Here is a 26658-nt window from a genome sequence, read left to right as displayed (position 1 = left end):
TGTCATCAACAGGAAGACGTATCAAGTTGATATTTGTGCCACATGCTACGGTCTATGGTTCATTGGCAGTGTAAAAATTTAAGCATCTACGTCAACGCAGTAGAAAGATACGGGTATTTATGTCACATTTTCAAACCTCACATATTCACTCATCAAAATCTGTAGGATTCTTCCCGTTGACTTACTATCATGAAATTTGGCAAGATGCAACGTTTAAAGGTAGAAGTATGGCAAAAACTCCGAAAATTGTTAATCTGTAATTATTTCACACGAAAAAAATATTTTCTTATTTGTTGTCCGACTGTCTGTCTATCAGGCTGTCAAGACCCCATTTACTCGGGAAAGATAATAGCAAATGCGAAATTACACTAAAATATAAACTTAAAACTCAGCATTAAAACATTCTCGAAAATCTTGGAATTCCCGAGACGGATATCTTCCGAGTATCGATACTAATAACCGGCAAAAATCGTCGAGAATCTCTATTCCAGAGATGGACTATCTATACACGTTATTAAATTTGTGTGGAATCGTGACAGCGAGAGGCCTATTGGCACTGAGGGAACTCTATATATACTTTTTATTTATTTTTTTCTTTGAGTGACATGAAATTACAATGCAGTCAAACGTAGTCTAGTATCAGATCCAAGTATCTGATTTTCGATTTCCACAGTATATCGATGGCGTTAGTTCTAATTTTAACTTCTTAGGTACAATCCTACACGGGCATCGGGGGTATAAATGCACATACACTACTGGCCATTAAAATTGCTACACCAAGAAGAAATGCAAATGATAAACGGGTATTCATTGGACAAATATATTATACTACAACTGACATGTGATTACATTTTCACGCAATTTGGGTGCATAGATCCTGAGAAATCAGTACCCAGAACAACCACCTCTGGCCGTAATAACGGCCTTGATACACCTGAACATTGAGTCAAACAGAGATTGGATGGCGCGTACAGGTACAGCTACCCATGCAGCTTCAACACGATATCACAGTTCATCAAGAGTATTGACTGGCGTATTGAGACGAACCAGTTGCTCGGCCACCATTGACCAGACGTTATCAATTGGTGAGAGATCTGGAGAATGTGCTGGCCAGGGCAGCAGTCGAACATTTTCTGTATCCAGAAAGGCCCGTACAGGACCTGCAACATGCAGTAGTGCATTATCCTGCGTAAATATGGGGTTTCGCAGGGATCGAATGAAGGGTAGAGCCACGGATCGTAATACATCCGAAACGTAACGTCCACTGATCAAAGTGCCGTCAATGCGAAAAAGAGGTGACCGAGATGTGTAACCAATGGCACCCCATACCATCATGCCGAGTGATACGCCAGTATGGCGATGACGAATACACGCTTCCAATGTGCGTTCACCGCGATGTCGCCAAACACGGATGCCACCATCATGATGCTGTAGACAGGACCAGAATCATCCGAAAAAATGACGTTTTGCCATTCGTGCACCCAAGTTCGTCGTTGAGTACACCATCGCAGGCGCTCCTGTCTGTGATGCACCGTCAAGGGTAACCGCAGCCACGGTCTCCGAGCTGATAGTCCATGCTGCTGCAAACGTCGTCGAACTGTTCGTGCAGATGGTTGTTGTCTTGCAAACGTCCCCATCTGTTGACTCAGGGATCGAGACGTGGCTGCACGATCCGTTACAGCCATGTGGATAAGATGCCTGTCATCTCGACTGCTAGTAATACGAGGCCGTTGGGATCCAGCACGGCGTTCCGTATTACCCTCCTGAGCAAACCGATTCCAGATTCTGCTAACAGTCATTGGATCTCGACCAACGCGAGCAGCAATGTCGCGATACGATAAGCCGCAATCGCGATAGGCTACAATCCGACCTTTATCAAAGTCGGAAACGCGATGTTACACATCTCTCCTGCTTACACGAAGCGTCACAACAACGTTTCACCAGGCAATTTGTGTATGACAAACCGGTTGGAAACTTTCCTCATGTCAGCACGTTGTAGGGGTCGCCACCGGCGCCAACCTTGTGTGAATGCTCTGAAAAGCTAATCATCTGCATATCACAGCATCTTTTTCCTGTCGGCTAAATTTCGCGTGTGTAGCACGTCATCGTCGTGGTGTAGTAATTTTAATGGCCATTAGTGTATTTCTAGTGCTGTCTGTGGACCATGTACTGAACAACACTATATCATCATCTACTTCATTTGCAACCTAGTAATTACAGCTATTACGAATAGTATGTTTTTACGTTGATTAGTACACATGGCACCAAGAAGCCATTGAAGTTTTTCCCTGGGCTGCAGCGCACGTACTGAAGTGTGGATGCAATAGGATAGTCTGTTCTGACTGATGTAGTCCACTTCCTTGTGTAGTTGCGACCGTGCAAAAATACATCAAGTGGTAAAGTAAATCATAAGTTTGAGGGAAGATAGTTGGCAGCAGAGATAAAACAACTTACACACTTAAGTGCGAACATATTACAATATCAATGTTCACAGTATTTGTACTCATACCGCAAAAACCCTGTAAGTAGAAAGGTTGGCATGAATCATCCCAACAGTCAGAGTGACCTTCCAAAAAGTGTCCATGGTTGCATATCGTCTAGATCTTCCTGAATTTTTGTGCAAAATTTTTTATGTTGTAGCTGCTTCTATACACGGCTGTGTTGTCGGCGGAAGAAGACAATCGGCCTCCCGGTTGTTGTCGAATGTCGTTGGTGTAGAGAGTTGGGTTGTTGACAAAACGTCGATGTATCGTAACTTCAAGCATATTGATATGTATCGGTCATATTTATTCCGCCTTTTATCAATATATCGATAGCAAAATGATAATATCGAGTGTCGATATTTTTATTTTATATTCTATTTTTTCCTCAGTTTCCGGTAAATCTTTGAAACTGCTCTTTTGAAATTGTAGTAGAACATAATTTTACTTTCACTGCGTGAAGGACTCTTACTACTTTTTGAGCTTTCATTACGTCCAGTCTTTGTCTTCAACTGTATGAAGAAAGTATAGGTGGCACAAAGGAGAAGTCCGATTGCAGTTGAGGGTGACGGTGTCAATGGAATAACAAGATTTCCGATGTGAAGAAATAGCAGACCAGTTGCGTTAAAAAACAATTTGCTGAAAATGATGAACAAAAATCTAAATGATAAGATTGGTCTTTACGGTGGGCGGACACATGTGAGGTTGAATGCTGACGTATTCAGCTCTCAGGGCTGTCAACAGAAACTGCAACGTTTAACTTCACCACACAGTTTTGACACTACAACTGCTAGGTTACTGGAGTTGGCAGAAATGAAAAAACACAGAAGTCGACATGAAGTGTTCCTGACAAATCCGATATGTGACGAAACCGAATGATGGACCCATCGGGCCTCTTTCATTCCGCCACTTAGGGTAAGGGCCCCCAATATCGCCTACCTTTATTATTTTCCTGTTTATCAACCTCTTGGTTGGTGAAATCAATCTTTAAACTAAATGAATATTAGTAGAAACTATCCTTCTTTGGTTTCCATAGGCCAAATTACTTCTAAAACTATGCTACTTTGAGTTATTTTGGAAAATTTAGAAAGCGGTGATAGGAAATGGTCTCAGAGTGGGTTCCTAATACTGCCTACCCCTGTTCCTGTTATCGCCCACCCACCAAAATTAAAAGCACATCCCATATTTGTTTAGCTTTTGTAGGTGGTTTTGAATATGGTTCTCTGAAAAAAAAATAAGTTAAAAGTAAGACCAAATCAAGTTGTTTGGAATTTATTGGAAAACTATAACGCAATTGTACAATAATGTGGGATTATTAACATCAGAATTATGTAAAATAAATTTAACTTAGTTATTTAGACTGAAAGAACACATATATTTTTTCCGCTTGCCACTCGCTGCATCACAAAATTTGTGATTCCAGTTGAAAGCCACTGTTCTCCACTAAAATCGTCGGAAAACTTCTTATTACAAAATGCGTAGGTGGCATCTGTAGAATCATCATCAACATCCAGGTCATGATCGTCATCGGTGTCTACCAGTGAAGGCTCGCTAGCAGCCTCACTGTCAGAACAACTTGACATTTTTTACTTTCTTTTAACTTTCCTCTTGGTGGCAGGATTCCTCTTTCGCGTTGCTCCACTTTTTGAAGCCTCATTGGACTTGTTTGTGCTTTTAGAAGCATAAAAGGTTTCCAACTTCTTCTTATAAGGAGAACTAGTCAACACAACGCTCTCCCCATTCTTTCGTTCGTGAGATGCTGGTTGAACTTTTGGTACAGCTTTTATGTCTGGGCGAGATTAAAGGATGCAATGACATGGAAGCAGATGAGGAATGAGATTTATTTTTACCAGCAGATGGAATTTCATTGTCAACAATATGTGAAATAGGCCTACGTGCTACTTCAACTGTGGCAGTATTTGCAAGTAATTGAGGTCCACACTGAGCTTCAGAAATAGACTGTGGTCTGTTATCGTCCGCTTCATAAATAAAATCAGCTTCAGTAAATACTGATTCCTCGTAAGGATAGATACCAGTGGCACGAAAACCATTCAATGCATTACTCATGGTTGCTGCTCTAATGTATGCTTTGCCCCTGAGTTCAGCGACGTCATATTGAGCCACAAGTCTACCCTCATTATTGGAAATCCACTTCTCAATTTCTTGATTGTAGAAGGTTTTATGAAGGCAACATCCAGTGGCTGCATCCTATGCTTGCTATGAGGAGGAAAGCAGACCATTATGATATGATTTTCTCTGACAAAGTTTATAATGTCTAGGTTCCTTTTGTGTGAGTAGTGTCCATCCAGGATTAACAACTGGGTCTTCTGCAGTAGACTTTACAAAAGAGGTAAAATGCTTCATCCACTTACAAAATAAATCACACTGAATCCAGCGTGATGGGTGAAATCCTGGAATAGCTCCAGGAGGGGATCCTTTCATTAGCTTCAGGTCCTGCTTCTTTCTGGGGAACACTATCGTCGGAGGAATATCTGGCCGGCAGCTGACATATAGGTGATGATGGTGTTCAGCTTTCCTCTCTCTGCTGATGACGTTTTGTAGACTGCCGATTTTCCTTTTGTGCAAATCACCTTCACATTTTTGCTTTGGACAGTCGTTATTCCAGTTTCGTCAGCATTAAATGTTCTAGCATGGCGGAACGTGATTTTATCAAATTCTGCTCTGAGAATCCAGAAAAATGACCTCACATTGTCTTGAGTAAAGCCTATGATTCTAGCTCTTGACAGTGATTGTGGCGTTCGTATTGTTAACTGGGAACAATTTCTTTTCATAAACACGTTCAGCCACTTTAGACCTGCCATGTTTCCAGTTTTTGAAAAGGGATGGGGCAGATTGTTCCTTAAGGCAAGTTGGAATGCCATCTGCTTTACATCATTTCTCGTCAAACCAAAGAATTTTTTTATGTCAACGTATGTTTCCTTCCAAATTTCTGTCTTACAACTGCAGCTTCCTGTTAATTCTCCCCTTTTGCACATCTTTTAATGTATTCTCGAATCGTTGATCTTTGATGCTCTCAGCGAGCCCATTTTTTTTTTTTTTTTTGTTTTTTTGGACAGCCCGACATGCAGCTTCAAGATTTGACGTGCTCCAAGTCTGTCTCTTCTTCTTTTCCCTTGGTTTGAGATAAGTACGAGGTAGATCGGTTAACAAATTAAAATAGCTGCTCCCAATATCGCCTACTGGCGATATTACGATCCAGTTGATGGGCGATATTGGGAACAGAGTACAATCAACCAAAACATACACGTTACAGAATGAGATTTTCACTCTGCAGCGGAGTGCGCGTTGATATGAAATTTCCTGGCAGATTAAAACTGTGTGCCGCACCATGACTTGAACTCGGGACCTTTGCCTTTCGCAGGCAGGTGCTCTACGAACTGAGGTACCCAAGCACGACTCACGCCCCCTCCTCACAGCTTCACTTCTGCCAGTACCTCGTCTCCTACCCTCTAAACTTTACAGAAGCTCTCCTGCAAACCGTGCAGAACTAACACCCCTGAAAGAAAGGATATTGCGGAGACTTGCCCGCGAAAGGCAAAGGTCCCGAGATCGAGTCTCGGTCCGGCACACAGTTTTAATCTGCCAGGAAGTTTCATATCAGCGCACACTCCGCTGCAGAGTGAAAATCTCATTCTGGAAACATTCCCCGGGCTGTGGCCAAGCCATGTCTCCGAAATATCCTTTATTTCAGGAGTGCTAGTCCTGCAAGGTTCGCAGGAGAGCTTCTGTAAAGTTTGGAAGGTAGGAGACGGGGTACTGGCAGAAGTGAAGCTGTGAGTAGGGGGCGTGAGTCGTGCTTGGGTAGCTCAGTTCGTAGAGCACTTGCCCGCGAAAGGCAATGGTCCCGAGTTCGAATCTCGGTCCGGAACACAGTTTTAATCTGCCAGGAAGTTTCTTACACGTTGCAGTTTTTCAAAACACCTTTTCTCGCTATTAATAATACGATTGCAATCCTTATTTAACATACTTCCTAGTAGTATAAACGAAATTATTATCAGTAAACCTGGTAGTTCCTTCGATTTGCTGCAGGCAGTTAAAACGATTGACACAGCCGCAAACACTGCAAATGCTACACTGTTTCCGCTATTACTCTTAGGAAGTTTGCAACTAGTGCCGTCTGTGGCAAAACTGCAGAAGCTTAAGTTTACTACACAGACTCATAGATGGCACGCGGAACAGCTTGGAAATACAAATAGGTGATATCAGGCGCAGGGACGATACTTGGGACACCTTGGGACACCATTCAGTTGCCACTGTTAGCAAAGTGATTATCGGCAAGCGTGAACGTGCATCGTATTCCTTTCAGTCCTTGTTCCAACTGGGACAGGCGGGCTACTAGCTTGTTGACGTACAGAATATCTAATAATACATCAATGCCTAAGACTAAAGCTCTAAAACTGACACTATATTTACAATTTGCAGCCGATATTTTTATACGCCACTACGTCGATCTTTCTTCCATCACGATAAGAAAATATATCGATACTTTTACAATATATGGCGGCCCCATCGTGATATTCTTTCAACTATCGATATATAGGACTCCTGATATGTTTAAAAATATCAACAGTCCTGGTAGAGAAAATAAAGTCTTGTGGGACCCCTGCAGCTGTGTTGTGTAGTTGCCTATTGTTTCGTTTTATAGTTGCGAACAGCTGTCTGTTGCGCAAAAAGAGAATAAAATTTTAACTAATGGAGACGGCAACTAGTGTGGATGTCTTTATCTGCGAGTCCCATGTGCCAGACCTTATCGAATGCGGTTTTAGGGCGAGTACGGCTCTCCCGGCCGCGCTGTATTTATTCGCAGTATCGCGCCGGCGACCGCGCCCGGCGCACACATTGGTTACGCCCTCCATAGCGCCACGAGACAACCTGTTGGCTGGACAACACGGGTATCTCTGACTGCGCGGCGAAATCGTTGATTAAACTGCAAGATCGATAATCGGACTGGGAGGGAAATCTCAATCGCTATCAAATACTGACTGCTGCGTAATCAGTACGCGGGGAGATATTGATGTTTAACACAGATGTTGTTGAGTTAGGCGACAAATTTGCATTCGTAAGACAACTGAGAAACAGTACAGTTGGACACTGACATTAAACACAATGAAGAGAATCTGAATGCGGAACTGGAACACCGTCTTCGAAAGTATATTCGCACTCTGTAAAAATGTATTTGCCTACTACTCCCCTTTTACCACAAAACAGAAACTGTAAATGTGAGAACACCAAAACTGAGAGTCGCTCAACAGAGAATGAAAAGGAAGATCTTGAGAATAATAAGTGGGATAGGAAGTTAGAGAAATAAATTCAGTACTTTAAGATGTAATCTGTACGGCTGGTCCTGGCAGAGTTTCGAGTCCTCCCTCGGGCATGGATGTGTGTGTTTGTCCTTAGGATAATTTAAGATAAGTAGTGTGTAAGCTTAGGGACTGATACCATTAGCAGTTAAGTCCCATAAGATTTCACACACATTTGAACCATTTTAAGATGTAATAGTGACTAGTGTAGTTGGGTTTATAGAGGAAGACAAAATTATGGACGATGGACGAAGTAATTTTCCTGAGTTCCTCATTGTAAGAAGAGACGTAGGCTCCGACAGCATAATGGAAGATGTGTGTTGAAGAAAAGGCACACCATAGACTGTAATCTCACATCATAACAAACACGTCTTGGATGTCACTCCTAGAGGATGGAGATTGTGACATATGCCACAAGATGTGCTCTGATGAAGCAGAGAAACAAGTTTGTTTCTGTACTCTGGTTTTTTGCAAAACTCGACGTATTTCTTTTTCTGTTTACCCAAACATGTTTCGACACCTATGTGTCATCTTCTGTGGGTCTCGATTTATTTCTGTAAAATGTAACACAATGTTCATAGTTGTCTTTTTATATTAGGCATAAAAACTATTACAGTTCTATTTTATTTATTTCGTCTTGATTGTTAACTTGAAACAACATTACTTCTGAAAAGTGGAGTTCTACACGTTGGCTAGTTTTTATGCTTTTTATCTTCTGAAGTGTCTCATCTGCAAAGAAGTCGTAAGGAATTTGTTTATTTTTTAAAATACTTTGTTAAAAGTAGTATTTATGTATATCCTGTACTTCCATTTCTTCATTAAGCTGTGAATATTTTGCGTGGTTTCTTTTAGTGTAGTTAAATACACCTTTTTTTACACCTTTCTATATTTTACCCACCTATTTTCACACGATTTTTACACAAAACGAGATTTGAGAAAACAGTTTTTAGGCCTAAAATAGAAAAATAACCATGAACTTTGTATGGAATTTTACAGAAATAAATCGAGACCCACAGAACATGACACATTGGTGTCGAAACACGGTTAGGTAAAAAGAAAATAAATACATTGTGTTTTGCAGAAGGCGGAGGATAAAAACCCAAAGTTTATTCGCAAACTCGTGAAAAGTCAACAGGAGCTCCCAATCCCAGCAAGATGATTATCGGATAAATAACTGAATTGACTGACTATTTTTACACATTTCTCTAACTACTGTAACGTGTAAAACATTTTAAGATAGCGTTCTTACCAATTTTCGGTTCATTTTCTGTAAAAACAAAGTTTAGGAACTGCTTGCCTACCTTTATAGTGAAAGGCTATTGTAAATGGCCTAGTTCCGAAAGCGTGGAGCTCAAGAAGCCATTGACGTTAAAACTGATTAACACTGCGCTTGAAGACTATGCACATCTCTGTATGAATGACTGTGCGTTGAAAGAGTATGGAATGTTCTAGAAAGAGAGTACGAATTGCCAGACGTTTTTACGTTCAAAAAATAGCTGAAAGAGCACGAACAAACTACTTTCCAGGTCCCATATTTCTCGAACCATAACCCAAGTGAACATCAATGGCTTACGTCATACGTCGTGTCGGCTATGTGAATCCTCCATCACACACCCTTCAACCGAAGTCTAAGGAACACAAACAGTAAGGCTCCAGATGCATGGAAGACGCGTACTAACAATTTCTCAAGTAACTGGTAGCTTGTCTAGCTGCTCTAGGTGCAGTACCTGCGAATGAACGTGATCTCTGTTTCTTCAATCGTGCCAGTAATTGGATTAACTCATAAAAACAAGAATGCAGATCATGTCTACTACAGTGTAACACGAGAAAGAAGTTAAAGTAATTGTTTCAGACAATCGTCATATAGAAATCTAAAAAAAATAAACAAAATACAAAGGTGTAAGTGAATGAATACAGGATTTCACTTACTTATTTACGAGATTCCCCGCTTTTCGCACCAGGAACTGCATAGTTGTCCGTATGGCAACAGCCTTGCTGAAAGTCTCTGCAGTCATTTTTTTAGGGCGACCTCCTCTTCAGCATTTTCCTGGACAGTAATCCAACATCTTATTAGGCCGTCTTTCGTATTGAGTTCTCCCATCGTGGTATAAGAAAACAACTGCTACCTCTGTAAATTGCGGTATCCTAGGCATAAAACCTGGTTCTGAAGTCTTCTTTTCTTCCACGTTACATTCGTGATATACTTGTTGCGTGAGCTTTTGTTCAAGTCTATTAGCACCTTGTCGGCCAATATTCCATGACATTTGTAAATGGTTCAACTACAGTCTTATTCAGTATACCTGTATCTTTGTATTCTTTCTTACCAAGGCTAACTAAATGAGATTTCTTGTTCCTCCCGAAGCTGAGGCAACTCTCTTCCTGATGTAATTTTCACATTTCCCATCTGCTGTCGTAAATTTTCTGTTTTAAACCCTGTATGTGTGTGTGTGTGTGTGTGTGTGTGTGTGTGTAGTGTAGTACACAAAATTACTGAAATTGTGATTATTTGAGCCCTGTACTGCGCAGTGGTGTGTTTCCTTAAATCACAGTGGATAGTTTTGAACATAACAATATTATAGCAAAGAACTACTTCATAACTTGACTTTCAGGACCGTGACCAATATTGACTTTATACAGAAATGATTGCTTTTAGAAACAATTCTAACAGGTTGATCATACAAAATTTTCCTTTACAAAAGATTAACCTACCCAACATGATGTTCATTACTTTACAAAATGTGTTTGGGGGGGAGGCGAACTAACTTCCCTGCTTGTGAGCAATCCGTGAGATATTTCTCAACAAAATTTAGGTACGACAATTAATTTTACAACAGGGTGCTAACTACGCGCAAGTATGCAAAGCTGCAGATTTACGTTGAATCGCCGGTCTTCACAAAAATCTTTTCAAAATCCGTAAATACTCTCATCATCATTTTATTCATTCACTTACAGCAAATCTGTATTCAGTACTTAGTAATTCAATTCGAGATAAAAATTTCCTGACCATTCAGTTCAACGTCTGCTTCCCAACATAGGTCGACTAATAATAATGCTCACTCTGTGAGTGCCCTCAGGCATAGATGGTGTAACAACACAACCAAAGATCGCGGATCAACATGGTTTGCTCTCAGATGCGTGTATATCGATATGCGAAAGAAAGAATGACCAAGATAACATGCACACCTCACACTGTAATAATAGAGCCGAGAGACACTAGCAGTCTCTTTTCTATCTAATCCTTTCTTCCTAAATTTCAAAAACTATTGATATCTCTCCTGCTGTGACACGTTAAGATTTTCCATACTGAACTTGAAGCCTCCTCCTTCCAAAACTGTCTTTAACTTGCGTACGAAGAATGAAACGTGTTCTTAATTTGTTATCACCATCTAATTAACGGTGAAAAACAATATGTAAATTTTTGCAACTCATGTCAGCGCCTCTGCACTTATTAAATAAGGTAATGTCAGTCGCTGTGAGCTATAAGCTAAAATATAAGAATTCGCTTTTCTATCTACGGATTTATTTACACAGAATCAGCCCAAAATTTCATCGTATTAATTGCAGTGGTGCCATGTGTCTAGCCAAGCCGCGTACAGCTGCCTGGTCATAGGGAACAACCCAACATGTGAGATGTCGTCGACGATTTGTAACGCAGACACGACGTGTCTCCCTCTTCCAGGGTATTTCGCTTCTTAATATAGATTATGGACGTATCGCTGCCTGTTCACACACTATTGAGCTATTTACACGTAGTCTAGCGTTCTTCATGACCAGTGGACAGTCTTCATTCAGCTTCTACACTTCCCGCAAAGTTGAGAAGTTTACGACTCCATAATCGTTACAGTTGCGTTAACTGGTGATACGCAGCGTTGGAAACAGACGTTCGTCTTTAGTCGAGATAGTGGACGATAATGTAGGTAGTAGTGGATGATCAGGTTAGGTGCTTATCTTTCAACTTCCCGCACTTGCAGCAGGCTCACATCGGACGTCAGATGGATCTGTGTCATCAAGGCAGTGTAGTTCATAAAGAAAAGACTTCGGCCTTCCACATGGGTCAAATTTTAGTCCAGCTTTCATTGACTTCCTGTCAGTTGCTACTGTCTATGACAGTGACAATGGCGGAAGTCACAGAATGGATATTCAAATTTGAAGGTCAAAAAGGCCCGTAATTTAGGACACTGGGGCTACTTACAGTGGAAATATGGTCATTCAGCTCATTTTTTCTTACTACAATTTCTTTTTGTGTCTGAAATGAGTTGCACCAAATTTTAACCCTTATAACATTAAGGAATGAAAACATGGAAAGTAAACAAGTGTTGTTGTGTTAGTGGTATTGGCTGTAGAAAATTCGTAAGTATATGCCAGTCACAGGGGCTTACCGTCTACCTTCAGCCACAGAAACCTTGTGTGTCCTGATAGTAGGAGAGTAGAATGCCACTGTGAACAATGGTTTGACTGGAGAATCGACCAACTCACTACGTGCAAGCAAAAAGTTGCTTCTCTCCAAAACTGATATACTGCATTATTCAGTTCCATCCTGAATTAATAACAGTTATGCTTGTAATAGAAGATGAATGAAAGTCATTAGAAAACAGTCGATCCATTTCTTGAACGCTGAGGAACACCTTCACGTTACTGTATATCCATCAGTTGGATGCTGGAGTAGAAGTTTCTTATTCTTATAAACAATTTGCTGCTGTGGTTGCGTTCACTAACATCACATCGTTTGTCACAACGTGTGTCGGCAGGCTGCTGCCATCATCAGGTGCCCATTTATAAATTATTCATGAATCTGTATGATCACATTTGACATGGGTGTGATTTACTTGTAATTATTGTTGTTGTGATGGTGGTGTTCTGCCATGAAATTTACTGTGAGATGTGATCCAAGCATTTTTATACTTGAGTTCTTCTTTACAAAAATTAAGTTTGTATTAACGTATGTCATACTTTCCTGTGATCCTATTCTAACGGTTCTTTTAATGTAATGCAACAATAATAAAATCTGTGTTCATGTACAGTATCTTACCAGTCTTTCAGTCCGGTATAAACATAACTCTGTGTAAGGGGAAATGATGTTATTGTTTCTATGTAGGGCTTTATGTGTTACAAATTGGAATATATCTTATCACTACATGTAATCAATGAATTATTCAACTGAATATATGGTACATAAAAGTTCAGTCATTGTTGGATCCTAATTCGTAGTAAATTTCTCGGAAGAACTACGCCACCTCACCACAATTCTATAAAAAAGCTTCACAACATTGATAGTGGGTTTTTCATAAAGTTTAATTACCACCGCGACAAAATAATGTGTAATTAATTTTTTGTTTATCTGCGTGATGCACATTGATATACTCACACTGCGGGAGCGAAATATGCAGCTAAACTAGCCATGATATAATGGCATAGCCCACTGACAAAATAGACTGACTGTGCCATTTTGTGTTGGGTCACCTAATGATGTGCTGCTGTACTGTACCGATTTTTCACTCTCAAAAGATTATCGCCGCGGTGGCTGCTGGGAATAGCCTATAATTTCTCAGTGCAGCCAACTATACAGTCAGCCGCAACTAACAACCCACACTGCACTCGGTGCCTCTACGTATTTCTGAACGAAACTATATTATCAGTTTTACCCACTAGGATGTGCATGTCCCGTGTAGATCACAATATCCCAAGACAACGTTAACGAAGAAACAATATGCCTACAAAAATGTCAGTGCACTAGGTTACAATTGTGAAAACCAACGTTGGTGGAGATCGGAAACAAGTTAATATCGGTTGGAAGAAATACACCGTCTTCTGACTGTTGAGAAAACGCCTACTGCCATCAGCTACCGCGGTGAGAGTCTTTTTTAGAGTGAATAGTTTGTACTGCTGCTCTGTGGTTTCAGTGTATACCAGGACTGCAGACATACACCAGAAAACAAAATAATGATTACTTAACTTTATTTTTTCGATGTGATAATTAAAACTTTTTGACTATCCCTTGAAGTCATACAAAAGTATGTTCTAGCGTTTATAATTTCAGCAGCAACTAGCCACAAATATGGTTTATAGAAGTTTATTTAAATTAAGCCATTACAGTTTTCTGATTTAATACAAAACCATCTTCAGATGCCTGTTACGGGTTTCCTCTCTTTCCTTGCAGGGCGCTCGTTTTGTACTTCTTACTGGTTTTACTGGTTTTGTGCACTAAGATAAAAAGGAAGTTTCTTCGTTCAGGATTCGGTAAACTCAGGAGATCTTTTCTCTGTTTGATCTTCACTGAAATATCCATGGATGACTTTAGCGTTAATAAAGCATGAATTGTGGGAATAACTTACGTATCGTATACTTCTGTGCGGCCAGTACTCCGTGTGTTTCTGTTATGTGTTTTTAAGTTAACACATTTTTGCACATAAACTTTGTGAGTGCTGTTAAATTCTATGGAAACTGTTTTAACACACACCTCTCTACGTTGCATGGCAGTACAAACCGTCAACATTTACAAAATGCGGCTCAGCTTAACATAAGTAACAGTTTAAAAGATGTTATAGAAAATATGGCAAGTTACAGATGCTTTTTAGTTTTCTAATCAATTCAAACACACGTATAACAATAGAAGAAACGGTAAACAATGTTCTTAAATATATCATTGATTTGTTTTCTGCGAATCGTCTCTCTCTCTCAATTTCGAGAAGATATACATATTCAGTTTTGCACAGCTAGAGATACTACATATGATAAGTGTAACACATGGCGAGGAAATAATAAAGAGGGTGGAAACTTCAAAAAAATTTTATGTGGCCATATTGATGACAATATAAACACGAAAAAGCACGTTTTAGAACTCTTGACACAAAATAGTTCAAGCACATTTGGACTAATAATCATTGCAGGTCTTGGGGAGAGACAAATTGTTAAGTTGATAAAATTGTATATTTTCATTCAGTATGGAATAATGCTCTGGGGTGACTCATCTTTAAGAAGTAAAGTCTCCATTGCTCAAAAGTGTTCTGTATGAATAATCAGTGGTGCTCACCCACATCCTCTTGTAGACATCTGTTTAAGGAGTTACGAATTTTTACTAACGCTTCACAGTATATTTATTCCCTGGTGAATTTTGGTGTATATAATCCACTGCAGATCAAAAGGAACATTGATGTGCGTAATTACAATATCAGAAGAAACAATGACATTCATTACTCTACATTAACGCTGTCTTTAGCACGAACAATGGTGCATAGTGCTGCCACCAAAATTTTTGATCGCTTACCTAGTCATATAAATGTCAGACAGCAAAATCACACTTGAAGAGACCTTCTGTTCCGTAGACGAATTTCTAATTTTGTAATGTGTGAAAGGTGATGGGTAGAAATTACCAGCTCACAACAGTTTAGAAATATTATAGATAATCAGCATGTAGCCATATTTAGATAGGAATGCCTAATGTGAATACAAAATGACTCATTCCACGCCATTACAGTTAATGGTACAAATGATCCGCGAAACATGAAACTAAGTCAAAATTTTTTTTTTTATTCCAGTCTTTGATAACAATATAAATTCCATCGACGATGACAGGTTTCAGTCAGTAATGACCATCTTCAGATCTATTCTACGCCATTACGATGCTATTGCAGCTTTATCACATTAGGATATGGTGTACAACAGATCTGAAGATGATCATTACTGACTGAAACCGGTCATCGTCGAACGAATTTATATTATGATCAAAGACTGGAATAAAAAACATTTGACAGTACGTGGATCACTGTTTATATTCGCAACTATGTCGCAGCTGGTGATGAAACTAGCTGTATAGCATGTATGGTCACAGTAAAATATTTCTTTTCCAGAGCGATAAACTTAATTTCAAGGGTGAAAATAGAAGTGAAATTATTTACAGTAAATTATAATATGGCATTCTATTGAATAGCTAAAATTATACAAACAAATAACAATGAACGGTTTGTATGTGTAAACTGTCCTGTCAGATCTAGGGATATTGTTTGACATTGTGAACAGATAAAGTATTTATACACTAAATGGAACCAGCATTGAAAATGGGACATTAGCTGACCAAAATTTGTAAAGTACAAGAGCACAATCAAACATGTTTTATTCAGCCACAGTTCGCACTATATCTACTTTTGACAAGATACCAAAACCATGCTGTTTATAAAATTCGTAAGACACTCGTAGACCTAACCCTGATTCATATAACAAGATGAATTTAAATTTCACAGGCGTCTGCATAGTTTAAGCTGGTACATAAAGTCGCGCAAAAGGCCTGCGACCATTGTATGAATTGTGAGCATATCCTTATCTGGCCGCTAATAACAAGGGTGCATTTGTTAAAAGTTTATTTACATGTTTCGGCCATGGTTCATCATCAGAACATCAGAGAAGAACCTAATACAGGATATCGTGTGAAATGATATTGACCGTAACACCATTTCACACGATACTGTGTATTGAGTTCTTCTTCGAGGTCCTGACGATGAGCCATGCTCGAAACGGGCAAATAAAGAAAATTCTGTGTGCACAGATCGGATCTGTGCAACGTATTTTTCGTGAAAACCTCTGCATAAAATCATAATAAAGGTTTCGTATTAATATATAATTTAATTATCAATATCTTTAGTACAATAGTTGCACAGAGTAGTCTAATGGTTACAGAACAGATAAACCACAGGTTTGGACTATCGCTGTTCGCTGTGTGCCCGATGAGCCAGCTAGGTAGTCGCTTTGCGCCATTTTTCCATTTTCTTCTCGACGCTACCGTAACTCTCGCATTGGCGCATTTTAGGCTTTGTGGATTCCTTTCGACTGGGACTTTCCCTTGGCCAGCGTTTTCTATAATTCCGAGCGTATGTGCGAGTCATATGAATCGACATCTTTCATTAGCAGTGCCCCGTAAGCTATTCACAATGACACCCGAATCAGTATCTTGGCTACACGCTTTTCCACACTACAAACGATACTCGCGTTCGAAGGGGCTCGAGCAGTATCGAGCTTGTTCGAACAATCGCGGCGCGAGTTCAAGGGATAAACAAGAAACTACCAGCTAGCCACAACAATAAAATGGGGCTGCGCATAAATTTCACAATTTCGTGAAACAGTCGAGGAAAAAGCATTAAACCCTACTACTGCACAAACTCCTGTTGCCAGTTATTATTGATTTTTCCATCTTGAACTTACTGCAATTTAATCAAAGGGAATTACACCAGACGCATTTCGCTTTTATTTATAAAGCATTTTCCGTAGTTACTCTGCAGATTGGATACAAATGTTTGTACATTTTGGTTGTTTTAAATCAAAAACAGCGTTTTGTTTGTAAAGTTGCAGTGCAAGTTACTTCCAGCCTTTACATATTCTCCAAATCATTGCCTCTTCCCTCCTTGTTACCAGCGGTTCACGTCGAAACACGTATGCGCTTGGCAGTTTTTGCCAGTTTGCAGTATTTCTTACGGTGCATTCGGGTTATTTACACATCACTTTTGTAAACTGAACTGAAAGTATTGTATTTCTCACTCTGCACTCTGCGAGAGATGGATGGACTTTGCATTGGGATGCGAGAGCACCGGTAATCGCTGTTGCTGATAAGTTACAGAGGTGTAGCATGTAGCTGTGGCCCTTCAAGCTTGCGCCTGTCACACTGGCAGCCGTTAATGTCTTAACCGCCCCCGAGCTGACAGTGCATTTCGCAAGTGTGAAGTATGTCGACAACCGAAATTTCAGAAAAATACAGGGTGTCCCACTCAAACCTCCTGATTTCAAAGACCCAGGAAAAAAAACCCACAGAAGATGCGACAATGAAAAATGCACCATATTGTAGAGCATCTCAAAGAATTTATTTATTTATCATCAATACACCTCTACATGTGAACCATTTGTAGCACGAAGACTATCGAGTCTGTATAATTTCTTGCCAAGTTCTTTGTAACATTTCCTCTGTTATTGTTGCAATCGCATTAGCGATACGATGTCGCAACGTAGGAACATCGTCCACTTTGGTCGCATACACGCGCGCCTTGACGAATCCTCACATGAAGAAATCAAGCGGCCTAATGTCGAGTGAACGTGGTGTCCAGGCAATGGGTCCTCCGCGTCCGATTCAACGACTGGGAAATTTCCTATCAAGGAACTTGCGAACAGCCGTTGACCAGTGCGGCGGAGCTCCATCTTGTTGAAAAATGACGTTGGGTTGTAAGTCTTGTATCTGACGGTACACAAACTCCTCCAACATGTCCAGACACACTGACCCATTCACTGTTTGTTCCACAAAGAAAAACGGTCCAATAATCCTGTCCTGCATTAGCCAGCACCAGACGTTTAGTTTAGAGCTATCACGAACATGTTCAATGACAACGTGAGCCGTGGTAAAATTTGGTGTTTTGAAGAGCGCGCCGCAGCGCGTAGTGTAAAGCAGTCGCCTTCCGTTTCTGGCGGTGGCGCCGCTGTGGCAATCGCAGCTTTGGTTTCTCCCTCTGGTGGGAAAGGGGAAAAGTTGCCGGTTCACGTGCATTTAAGGGGCGCTATGAGCTCGGCAAGGGTCCAGTTCCCTCCCCCCCCCCCCTCCCCCCACCTGCTCTCGGATGTGGTATGTCACATTTTCCAACTTTTTAGTGCAGTGTTCCAGTGACTGTTCAGTGTTGTTCGTCTTTCTCGTATTGCGAACAGAAACCATGCTGTCGCTGGGTGTGAATTTTATGTCTTTTGCGAACAGAAACCAGACTGTCGCCGTGTTTTTTTCTTTTTAATTGTCTGTCTATTGTTTTACCTGTCTGCTTTGTATGTATTTTCTTAGCGTCATCATCCCTCTGTTCTTTGTTTTAAGTTCCACGATTTCTTTTCGCCATGTCCGATTTTATCGCCTGTTTTTCTTATTTATTCTCTTCATCTTTCTAACAAAGTCTGTAGGCTGAAGAGCGGCATACTAAGCTGCTGCACAGCCCGCCCCCTTCGGGGGGAATTGAAATTCAATAAAGGAAAAAAAAAAAACTCGGCAAGGGGGCAGTCTGTCATTCAGGGCGAGTCTGGTCGGTTGGTCAGCCGGCTCAGTGTGGGGCAGTCAGTGTCTGTCTGTCGCCCGGAGTGCTAGTATGTGTTACGCCGCCAGTCTGCTCGAGTTTGTTCAGGCAATGGGCATTGGCTGTTGGATCGATCGGTTGGTCGGTCGCGCACTGGGACGCAAGATGACTTCCCCGTCTTGAGCGTCGGCGCATATGAGGTCACCACGTCAGTCCAGTGGGCCGCGCCGTATAGCGAGGGGTAGTGGCTTCGCGGCCGACACGAGAGCAACAGGAGCCAACCCACGACATCGGCTGGCCGGTGCGAGCTGCGACGCCGTGAGACGGGAGATCGGCGCGCCTTCCTGCGTCCGTTGAAACGGCTGGCAGCGGACAGTTCGGGAGAGCGTTTTGTGGGTGCTGCGCCAGGTCTTCGCCAGACATCGCGGTTTATTAAAAAAAATGGTTCAAATGACTCTGAGCACTATGGGACTTAACTTCTGAGGTCATCAGTCCCCTAGAACTTAGAACTACTTAAACCTAACCAACCTAAGGACATCACACATATCTATGCCCGAGGCAGGATTCGAACCTGTGATCGTAGCTGTCGCGCGCTTTCAGACTGAAGCGCCTAGAACCGCTCGCCACTTCGGCCGGCGCAGTTTATTAAAAGTTAAGTGATTCGTGATATGTTGTTTCATTTGCTGGTTAAATTCTATTTGTGTTCTTGGTCAGTCTCTCGTTACCAGCTTGCTCGTCTGTCTCTCGTCCGCATTTATTAAGCAGTTAGTGTCTGTCTGTCGGTCTGCCGTACGTTAATAGCTCCCTCTGTCATGTTTGTCGGTTTCGGTGTCAACGAAATATGTTTTTTATCTTGCCTATCATCTTGAGAGGCGGTATATGTGTAATGTAGACCATGTTTGTACATTTAATGTAAGACTGCATTTCATGGGTTTTGTTTAAATGGTCATTATAGTATATAAAGTTGTCATCCTTCCACCTTAAGAGTTTTCTTTTAAAACAAGTTGCACTTTCGGTGGCAAGAAATTTTTTAATGTGAGTGTTTTGTACCATTCCATCCCTCCTATGGGGTGCATAGTTTATGTGTTTGTGTGAGTTGTTAAAATTTTTAGTTTAAAGTAATCTGGTGTGTTGCAGATTTGCACCAGAGGCTTTCAGAGGCTGTTGTGAGCGGTCGTGACTACCGCCGTGTTAAAAGGGAGCGGCAAGCTTCTCAGCCCGAAAGCTCATACTCAAAAAAAAATTATTATTTCTGTCTCTGAATAAATTGTAAGTTGATATTTAGAGGGTGCTTTCTGTTTATAGTTTTTACATCTGTAATTTTTTTTAAGGAAAGTGTTTTTAGGAATAAAATTTCCATTTGTTGAAATTTAAGTTGTTTTCATCAGTTACCTACTGGTAACTACTTCCACGCTCACATAGTGTGATTAAATGTGTTAAAGTTCTTGAAGAATCGCTAGTAAATAAATTCCTTAAGAAAATGTTTTGAAAGTAAATTCATGGTTCACCAACGTGTGGATTTTGCGAACCCCAAATCCGAACATTATGCCTGTTAACCATTCCTGATAAATGAAAGTTTGCCTCATCTGAGAATAAACAACATCTTTCCAGGAAGCTGGCATCCATATCAATACGCTGCAGCATGTCCGCAGCAAATTGTTGTCGGTGTGGTTTGTCGTTTGGCGTCAGATGTTGCAGAATTTGCACTTTGTAAGCACACATACGAAGAAGCTGGTGAACTACACGATGCAATGTTGATCGAGGTACATCTAGTTGCCTAGATGCTTGACGAATTGACTTACGTGGGCTTCTGAGAAACGTTTGTCTCATGTCCTCCACTGTCTCTTCTGAAACTCCGTAACGTGCACCGCCAGAATGTTTCAGAACACTTCCTGTTGCCAGAAACTTCCAATATCATTCCTAAATTGTTTTCACATCAGGTGGATCACATTCATACACTCGACGATAATGAATTTGCACAGTAATCGGCGAATTTATTTCTGCAAACCACACTACTGCTTGTGTGCGCTGCTGTGGAGTCGCCATTGCCGGCCGCGGTGGTCTCGCGGTTCTAGGCGCGCAGTCCGGAACCGTGCGACTGCTACGGTCGCAGGTTCGAATCCTGCCTCGGGCATGGATGTGTGTGATGTCCTTAGGTTAGTTAGGTTTAAGTAGTTCTAAGTTCTAGGGGACTGATGACCACAGCAGTTGAGTCCCATAGTGCTCAGAGCCATTTGAACCATTTTTGGAGTCGCCATTTTCAGTTAATTAGAGAGCCTGTATACAGAGAGAGTGGTCATAGGTGAAGTTGCCGGTGATTGGTTGATTAGCTTTGGCGCCATTTTTCTGCCAAACGTCTCTTGCGCTTCCTATGTTCGCCGTGCTTTTAAGTTGAATTGAAGTTCAGAGGACTTTTGGAAACGATTAAAAGGTATTTGATTATTGAGAGACTTGTTATGCGTTGTGCATGCATGTTCGATTTAGTTGTATATCGTTTTTAGTACGTAATTAGCGTTTGCGTGCATACTGGTAGCATCACAAACTCTTCTGAAGCCAATATCTGACAGTCCTTGCTGGAAACGGAAAGTTCCTGTAATTGTTGTGTCATGCTCATTCGACATTATAGCGTCAAACTTTATTTCGTTCCGGATCACAACACTAGGCATTATTTTGGTTTCAGTATTATTGCCTGACTGTTGACGCAGGCAAGTTGTAAGCACGTTTTCCGCAGTTGTCGTGTTTGCTGAAACATTATTCGTAGCAAATAATTGTAGATACTCTTGAAGACAGATTTTAATAGGCCTACTTACTGTGGGATAGAAGGGATACGGTAGTTAAGGGATACGGTAGTTTTATATATATATATATATATATGAAAGTAAGTCGTAACGAGTTGTTTAGTTGTGACATGCAAAAAGTTTGAAGACGTGACAAGAAATACTAATACGTCTCATACTTTTTGTACGTCACAACAACTGCTTACGACTTTCATTCATCTGACGTAATACAGGTAGGTTAAATCTTTAGCGTTATGGGGCGGCCGGAGTGGCCGTGCGGTTCTAGTCGCTACAGTCTGGAACCGAGCGACCGCTACGGTCGCAGGTTCGAATCCTGCTGCGGGCATGGATGTGTGTGATGTCCTTAGGTTAGTTAGCTTTAATTAGTTCTAAGTTCTAGGCGACTGATGACCTCAGAAGTTAAGTCGCATAGTGCTCAGAGCCATTTTTTAGCGTTATGCACTTCCGATACAAAACAAATGCTATACACTATATTTTTTTTATTTGCGTTACTTTCATTGCAATATGTCTAGTAAACGAACTTTAAAGGAGATAAATGCAAGTAACGAATAATGTTTACAGCCACTGTATCAAATTTTCCTCTGCTGTACGTAGTAGGCTACTATGAGTATATTGTAGCCGTAAAGAAAGGCATTTAACGAATGATTTCGACGTATTGTCTTGTGCTTTTGATTCGGTGAGTGTGTACTCCACTACTCCGCTGGCCATTCAAAAGTCCCGCCCGCAGTTTGGCAGAAAAATGGCCGCCGTGTCGTCCGGTTGGCCACTCTCTCCCTACACAGGCTCTCTACAGTTCATTAGCGAGCCTACAGGCTCTCTACAGTTCATGAGACCTTGATGCACTCTGGCGACGATACTTGGCACTTCTGACGCGGGAATATAAATTCTATGAGACGCTCTGCAATGTGGTGCATTTTTCATTGTATTTACTGTGGTTTTTCTCTCCTGGGTCCTTGAAATCAGGGAGGTTTGAGTGAGACACCATGTATATACCAAGAACGTTTAGACGTAAAAAAAAAAGAAAAAAAGCGTTTTATCTGTAACTGTAATCGGCAATTACAGCTTTTACGAGCACGCCTCGCCCCTGATCTGCATGATTCGTCGAGCAGGCAACTGATCGCCTAGAGGCCTAGACCTAGAGGTCCTGCCGCTGCGTGCAGGGAGCGCACCGTGACGTCACGGGCAGCTGTCATCGCAGCGCAGCCAGCGGCCAGGTGGCCAGTCGGCTGGGGCTGCCCCTCCTAACCGTCGCGCCGCAGCCGCTGGCCTTCCTTCAAAAGCGGCCGCCCGTTGGCGCTGTAGCCAGTCAGCGCGCAGCTGCCGCCACGAGGGGGGGACACTGTACCGGTGCGTGTGCCAGTGCGTTAGCGCGTGCCTGCGTCGGCGTGCGCGTGTTGGCGCCTCCAGCCCCGCTACAACGGTCTGCAGCTGACTGACAGCACCCGCCAACCGCCCGCTGGAATCCGCGTCCGCCACAGCCAGTACCGCTTCAACCGTGCCACCTGTGGAAAACGCAGCTGTCAAAGTGACGCACCTGCTATCCCTCGACGAGTGGTTTCTCTGCTCCTCGCAAGTGCCGTTAGTTATCACACGCAGTATCCGACAGCGCTCTGCGACGTCCTTTCCCTACTGGTCCGCGCGGATTTGACGTCACTAAAACACAGTGAAGTGGTGAAGTGTAGACTCTCCAGGAATTCTCCTAGAAGAAGACATAGTCGAAGACCAGGTGAAAGGATTGCAACGGTTCCAGTAAGTTCCGGAGCGTGGGCGCGCGTAACGTCATTATTGCCGCGTCAAGGACGTTCCAGTGTGCGAATCTTGGATAGCGTCCAGCGACCGTTGCTGGACCAGCTCCGCGCAGCGTCTCGGCGCTTGACTACGTATTTTGCAAAAACCAGAACTGCCGCGAGCCATGGCGCTGCTGTGTTTCCAGTGTGCGGGGACGGTAATTGCAGTCTCTGCCGAGCGGAGGCCAGCGGTTTGATATTGTGTCGCGTGTGTTATTGTTCTTCGCTCTCTACTGTTAGCTCTCGCCCCGAGGCATTGTGCTGCAGCGTTTAGTCGTGACACGAGCCACGATAAACTACCACAGCGCACAATAATTGTGGTGGTGTTTCGTCTCGCAGGAGGCGGTATCTTTTCAAACAGTCTCCAAAAGTCAGTCAAGATTTCGTCCGCCATTCGTTCCCGCCTGACAGGTAAGAAATTTACTTTCCTGGTGAATGCATTTACGTTGTCGTTACCTACCGCTCTGACCGCACACACACACACGTGCGAACAGGTGAACCATCTTAACTGTCTCGTACGTGTGTATGCTGCCAACCGTTGCTTGGCAAAGGCCATGTGCCATGCAAAACCTCGCTATCTATTCTGAGAGTAAGCGTATTGATCATATAAAGCTAGAAGAAGTTCGGCAGGGCGTTATGACCGTTCGACTTGACTGTGCTACACATGAGTAGAAAATGTGGAGTTAGAATGTCTAGTTACTGTTTGCGACGTCTGTAAATGTTAGCCCATAAAGTGTGTGTGAGCCATTTGTGGACGTTTCTGAAGCAAATTTGGGTTTTTTTGGCCTAATGAATTGATGATGATGTCAGATGAAACAGTTTTCGTAAATGGTTTGATAGATTCCCTCTTGTATTCTGAGAGTTGACATTGATCTTTTCTTATGGGCTGAATATCCAAGCAAGAGCATCTGCTGTAAGAGTCTTGTATATCATTCAGTAACGCAATAAATGTCCCATATCTTCAGAAGCGTATAAAACTTTTTAGAAGTATGTCGTGTTGCATCTATTTCCGAGAAGTGAAGGTAGCTGAAAATGTAGAATTGTGGAGGCACCTTCCGTGACATTTTTGCCTACACATTTTCCTCTTCTCTTTACATGTTGGACGAGCGGTGTGTTGACTGCTCTCCGTAAATGATGGTTTGAAGAGGAACATAGAGGTATACTTTTGCCGTGCTAAGAAAAAGACATGCAAAACAATTATTACATCATGAAGTATATAACGATCAGAGAAACGTAACAATGTCCATTACCAAGATACACAGGAAATATAGACCATTTGTGTGACATATATGCAGCACTTTCTCTTCAGCTGATGGTGCTGTATTAAGCCGGTATCTGACATTGACTATTTATTATTACCACGTCAGTCGTATGATTAGAAAAGTTAACAGTTATCAGAGTTACGGGAAATTGTTATTGTGCCGCTCTTTTACCCAGCGGAATCGGACCGAGTGTAACAGTCTCTTCTCTATTATTTACGTATGATAGGTCAGAACGTGGAATCCTGATCCATCCATTTTCGCACAGCTTCTGCCTTGTATCTTGGAGATTTGCAAGAGGAGTCTAGAAACGGCCTGCATACATGAACACCGTTTGGTACAAGGCTCTGCTTGGCGAAATCTCTGATTATCTGGAAGAGGCAACTTTACGTGACAAATGTGGTGATGGTGTAGTGCAAGTAAAATACTTTATGGACAAAATACCATTCGTTTAGAATGAGTTTTCGTTACCCAATAATTGTGTACCAATCGTTCCAGTAAATTTTTTCCCCCTCCTCTTGTATGCTCTGAGCAAGAAACCTGTCCTTTTTGGATCATCACAGCAGACACTGTGTAATGTTGGAGAGGTATCAGACAAGAGTAGAATTAGGGGAATAAAATGTGCTTGCAGAGTACAGATGTAATAGTAGATCCATAAGCGACTACCCTGAGGAACTAACTGTCACTAATTTAAAGCAGTAAAGGAAGAACAAGATTAAGCTAACATAAGGGTGTGACGAAGCGGATTTGACACTTGAGTTCATCAAGATTCAGTTGAATCCTCAGAGAGCTGTAGTTTTTGTAGAACAGTACCACAATTATCTGACGGTATGTTTGGGGCGTGCGTGATAAACGCTCTTAATAGTGCAGCTTTATGGTCCACTTCCAGGGCTTTTATTATGTTCTCGGTTCTATTTGCAACGTGCGAACATTCCGCGTCGTATGTCGCAAATGTACCAGCCACTCCGATTTGTGTTCTTCCGTATTGTGGATAATAATGACAGAGAAATTAGGTTTCTTATTGCATCCCAAGCTCAGACATCTCCTTCTTATTTTCCTGTCAGAATATAACCGGATTTTGGCAGTATTTCTTGTATTTAATCGTTTCTGCATCACAGTCCACAACTGTTGATGGCTCTCCTACTATTACATGTTTCGATTTTTCCATATTCTCCGTTTCCGAAAACAGGGCAAAACTGACCGTCCGACGTTGAGCAATTGATGAACCGCTGTAAGTAAAAAGAATGGCGATTTGACTATAGTGAAGAGCCGTGTCGCCGTACGTGTTAGGCCGGCCGCCAGTTCCACCCCTGCCTACGCATCCACTCTCGAGTGTGGAGTGCGTGAGTCATGGTGGAGCGTCGTTGAAGCCGCCTTGCTGTTGTCAGAGGGAAGGGGGCAGCGGCGCACAGTGTGGGACGCAATCTGCTCTCGCGCGCATCGCCAGACGCGTTCGCCCGGTGACTGGAAGCCGCGCAGATTCCGGTAGCCCGGCGCTGACGTCACCTGAGGTCACTCCGCTCGCTCCAGCCGGCAGCGGCCGACTGGCAAGTGGTGCTGCGACAGCAGCGCTCGCCGCGGACGCCACAGGAACTAGGCTGCCCGCCGACACACACTTGTCGCTAGTTTTTTTCTGTCCGTACGTTTGTGTGTATCCGGGGTCGGTTTCCGGATCGCTGCAGCCTCTGTAACTCCGAGAAAGGCACAGGCGCCGTTCTGTTGTACAAGTAACTGCTTGTTATACAGGATATATCATAGTAACGGTAACTGACACGGGTGAAAATATGTTAGTTTGTCGGCGTGGTCTTTGGTCTGATTACAGACTTGATGCAGCTCTTCACACTGTCCTTGATCTCTGCATAACTAATTTGAACTTGCTTACTGTATTCATATCTTTGCCTCCATCTGGGTGACAATCTGAGCAGTTCTCTTAGGTTGTTCGCAGATGATGCTGTAATTTACCGTCTAGTAAGGTCATCCGAAGACCAG

The 26658-nt window shown here is 42.1% G+C and overlaps 1 protein-coding gene across 2 annotated transcripts in view; it reads left to right on the top strand.

The window, feature by feature from the left end:
* Positions 1-26658, top strand: part of LOC126412256 (tumor necrosis factor alpha-induced protein 8-like protein) — a 951546-nt gene that overhangs the window by 663340 nt on the left and 261548 nt on the right. Inside the window, exon 1 of one of the 2 annotated variants that reach the window (XM_050081758.1) lies at positions 22946-23821. The exons of the other annotated variant lie outside the window; for it this stretch is intronic. The gene's annotated coding sequence lies outside the window, so the exon portion shown is untranslated. Of the gene's footprint in view, positions 1-22945; positions 23822-26658 lie in introns of those variants that run through there. 2 annotated transcript variants of the gene reach the window in all.

This window comes from Schistocerca serialis, chromosome 7, assembly GCF_023864345.2.
Source record: "Schistocerca serialis cubense isolate TAMUIC-IGC-003099 chromosome 7, iqSchSeri2.2, whole genome shotgun sequence".
Classification (NCBI taxonomy): domain Eukaryota; kingdom Metazoa; phylum Arthropoda; class Insecta; order Orthoptera; family Acrididae; genus Schistocerca; species Schistocerca serialis.
The sequence above is the reverse complement of the archived record's forward strand: the minus strand, read 5'-3'. Positions and strand labels throughout refer to the sequence as shown.